Source organism: Oreochromis aureus, linkage group 3, assembly GCF_013358895.1.
Source record: "Oreochromis aureus strain Israel breed Guangdong linkage group 3, ZZ_aureus, whole genome shotgun sequence".
NCBI lineage: Eukaryota > Metazoa > Chordata > Actinopteri > Cichliformes > Cichlidae > Oreochromis > Oreochromis aureus.
The window spans coordinates 68,103,263-68,107,611 of NC_052944.1; the positions used below are offsets into that span (position 1 = coordinate 68,103,263).

The following is a 4,349-nucleotide window of genomic DNA, read 5'->3' on the forward strand; positions in this document are numbered from 1 at the left end:
AATTGATCTCCTCAGTGCTTCCTTTATTAGTGGATAGTTTAGAGTTGTCAGGAAAAGGTGTTGAGTGAGTAAAACTTTAATGCTCAACTTATAACACTTCATGTCCTTAAATGTGTTACTGACATTGCACGAGCAGTTATATCCACAGTGTTTCCTGACGCTGCAATGAAACAGTCCGCAATTGGAAATACAACTCTAAACTTTATGTTATGTTTTCAGCATGTCTGCTGTCAGCTGTGATAAATATACAGTCATCAAAAACAAACATTTTTCACTTTAATCTTTTTACCAAATCAAAGATTAACCATAATCAAAACAATTATTTTCTGTAACATGTCTTTCAATAATTTAAGAGCAAAAGAATAGCAGCAGTTTGTTTAGCAGTGTGTAAATAGTAAATACAGTTCATGTGAACTGCTCTTAGTCTTGTTCACCACCTGAGACCAGTTTGTCTCAGGAGAACCTACCAGGAGCTGAACCCTCCAGATAACTCAGCTCCCAGGAACATCTGAGTTCACAAATCCCTCCACCACGTTAAGGTGGCAGTTGAGAGACAGGGTCACTTTATTGGTGCAGACCTTGATAACAAAGATGAAAAACAAACAAATATGTTTTAGTTAATCCCAGTATTTCATGGCACATCTTACGTTTGCCATATTTGTCCACACTTCCTTGCAAAAACACTCCATATACGTTAGATTCCGAGGACGTCTCTTATGCACAGCCCTCCTCACGTCACCCCACAGGATTTGGTTTGCCTACTGTGCTACATGCTGTGTTGCTGTTCTGTGTATTGTGATGAACTGTTTGGCTGTTTATATGACTCTGTTTAATAAACTCTGTTTCAAGAATTTTACTCTTTTCCAGAGGATCTTTTTGAGTGATTTGATTTTAAGTGGATCTAAAAAATGTATCTCCACATCACTGGCTGGATAAGGTTATCACGTTGGCTTCAAAATTTGCAACCCGACGCCATATATATGGAGTATGCAGGAGACACATGTAGTACACAGCTAGTACTTCCTACAGCTGCTTCAGTATTGCTGTAGGTCTCTTGGCAGCCTCCCTGACCAGGTTTTGTCTTGTCCTCTTGTCAATGTTGGAGGGACATTCATTTCTTTGCCATGTCACTGTTCACGTTTTGCAGAAAATCCCACAGAATTGGGAAACCAACAGATAAAACACTGAGTCCAGCTTCTTCCTGTTTCTTTGAATCATCTCTAAGTGCTCCTGGTTGACCTGCAGATTAGAAACAGGTGTGAGGTGTCAGATAGGTAATCAGTGCCGAACAGAACATGATCTAGAGCGGGGTTCACATAATTGGTGCAGACATGTTGACCAGACCAAACTACTGGTTTTCATATTATATATAAACAGGACTGGTCACCAGGAGCACCGGAACCTTTCCTGGTAATCTGAGGATGATATGGATCATTCAATCTGAGTCTGTTAGCAGTTTATAGACTGTCCACAAGCACAACTCTTTCATTGGCCTCTTGCTAATTCATTTGCAGTGAATTCTCTTCATTGTGATATGTTGGATATTGTGACAGTCCTAAGCAGCAGGAAGGGCAAGAACACAGAGGCTTGGGATGTTGAACTGACCTGAATAATTGTCCCAGTTCACCCGAGCATTCATTGCTGCTTACCAGATGTTTACTTCAAGACAAACTGGTTGTCATCTTCTTCACTAGGATGAGCTGGGATGATGTTCCTGTTTTTTAGGCATCAGAAGAGTAATAACAAGAACAATTAATCCAACTGCAGAAAATCCCAGAGATATCAGCAGTCCATTCTGTCCGACACTGAATCCAGCCTCTTCCTTCTTCCCTCCTTCTCCGAATCTTTCTGTCTGACCTGCAGGTGAGAAACAGGTGTGAGGTGTCAGCTGTCAGGTAGGTGATGAGTGAAGAACAGAACAGAATCCATTTCCTCTTCAAACTGCTGTCAGACATTATCTACTGCACTCTGATCACTCACCTAGAAGTCTAACCTTCAGCCTGATTTCATGCTTGATCTCAGAGGTTTCTTGCCTACTGTCTCCTGTGTCTTCCACGACGATACAACACTCGTAGGTTCCAGTGTCATTAATGGTGGTGTTGCTCAGGATGATGGACATATCCATATTTTTCATCTGTGGATCTCTCAGCTTCACTCGATCCTTAAAAATCGGATCCTGGAAGTGTTTATGTGGGAGATCATCTCGGTAGAAGAAGACGTATCCATCTGATAGCAGATCAGGTCTTTTCCATGCCAGCAGGATGAGTTTGCCATTTTCCGGACCCTGACACTCCAGCTCAACATTCCCGTAAGGCTCCACATCTATCTCTTGTAGACCTAAACAAAAGATCAGATTATGTTAAGTTTTTTTTTTTTTTTTTTTTTTTTTTTGATTTACACTTTTTTTTCTAGTCAAAAGCAAATCAGACCAAGCATGAGCTCATGAGGAAAATCCACATTATTGTATTGTGGTGTGAAAAACTAAGTACACAGTTACTGCCTTCATGGGAATTCTGAGGATGCATGTAAGTACCAATCATGTGCTGTTAGTTAAATGGACTTCATTAACCAATAGACTTTGGCAGTTTGCTGTTTTTTGGGGTGTCTGTTAACACAATGTCACAATCTTCCTCAGCAAATTCACCCAAAGTTCACACAATGCAAATAGGAGTGAACAACACTTTGTCCACAATTATGTGAGTGACTGATGACTTCATACAGAAAAGGATAACTTAACTTATTGCAGCTAAAGGCAGTTCGCCAAACTACTGAAACATTTTTTACACGACTGCAAAAAGGCCTGTGAAAACTAAATTTCTACACATTTTTAAACCTGCACAGTTTGAAACTGCACATTTCAACCCTCATTTCTCCAAGACTTTAGTCTGTATTAGATCTTCTTTACAATCTGCTACACAGAGAGACTTTCTACAAGAATGAAGCACACAGGACTGATATCATCCTTGTACCCTGCTGATAACCTGCCATAGCAACTATCAGTAAGTATTTATCTTTCTCTTTTTTTTAAGTTAAGAAATATTATCATTGTTTTATTTGCGATAAAGGGCTATTTAATCAACCTGATACCAGCTACCTCAAAATACCTTCTTAACCTCAGTTAATTCACATAGTAATGCTTAATGCTACTTTAATGTTTCTACACTTTCCTTTGAAACTGCCATCGACTCAAAGACTACTCGGGATGACTTTCAGTTATAACTATATTAGCTTATGTAACATCATTGGAGAGGGACTTGCTATTGTTTCACTTTCTCTGGCTGTTTCTGAACTGAAGCTGAGTCAGTTTCCTTTTTAAAATTTGATAGATTTAGTGTCACATGTGCCACTGGCTCACTGCCTGTCCAGCTGCTGAACCATGTTAGCTGTTCTCTGCTCATCTCTCTTTTAAAATGACTTCGTTTTCTTGTTTACCACAAATCGTTCAGGCAATTCAGTGACATTAACCACTTTGAACTTTGAACTGCAAAGAAAATCATTCCCAGGCTTGTTATAACCCATCCAGCCATTGGCAGGAATTTGAAGAGGAAAAACAACACAAGCAACATGCTGACTCATCTATGCATGTTAGAGCAGGTTAAAGGTTTGAGTGGTTTGGCTGTCTACTCTAGTAGAAAGTGTACTCAGCTTTTCTTTTTTCTTTTTTTTTGTGATTTGAACAACACAAAAAAATCAATTGTACAAAATAATATTTACAAACCAAATGTCATTTACACACATGGACACAGTTTCAAACATGACCCACTTGTCATACTGATGTTTTTTTTGGTTAAAAAGAGACTTTTAAAAAAGTCTTTGTTCACTCACCTGCAGACTGCAGTGTGTTACAATGCAAAATCATAAACAAAAACGCGACTTTGACAGAATTCCTCTCACACACTCTAAGGAGTGTTGTAGTCTGAACAAAACAGAGTTTTAGTGAACAGCTCTGAGAATATGGGAGAAGGAAAGTAGGGTGAGAGTGAGTCTTGTAACTCAAGAAAATTCTGCTTAGAAAAAGAGGGGGAAAGAGATATCTATGAAAGCTACGTGTAATTGCACCTAAACAGAAGAGCAAAAGCAGGAAGGAAGAGGGCTTTGCTATTTAAGTACCACAAAAAAGAAGACCAAGAATGGCTTATGAGGAGACTCTACAGTATAACTTGGTGTTGGGGTTCCTCTTTTCTGTGCGATGCTAATCGCTGCACAGAAACACCAGCTGGAGTCCTGTGAAAAACTAAATCCACCCTTAATGCTTCCAAAGTAAACTAAGTGTCACTGCAGGATGCGCCGGTGTGTTTAAGGAACTGATCCAAATACAGACCATATAATATAGTAAACAGGAACAAACT

The 4,349-nt window shown here is 39.3% G+C and overlaps 1 long non-coding RNA gene across 1 annotated transcript; it reads right to left on the bottom strand.

Moving 5' to 3' along the window:
* Positions 1–257: 257 nt before the first annotated feature.
* LOC120433176 lies at positions 258–1,810 on the bottom strand. Its single transcript, XR_005608387.1, has 2 exons — positions 1,650–1,810; positions 258–1,239 (listed from the first exon to the last, which is right to left on the bottom strand). It is a non-coding gene; the product is annotated as an uncharacterized LOC120433176 (long non-coding RNA).
* Between the last annotated feature and the right edge of the window lie 2,539 nt (positions 1,811–4,349).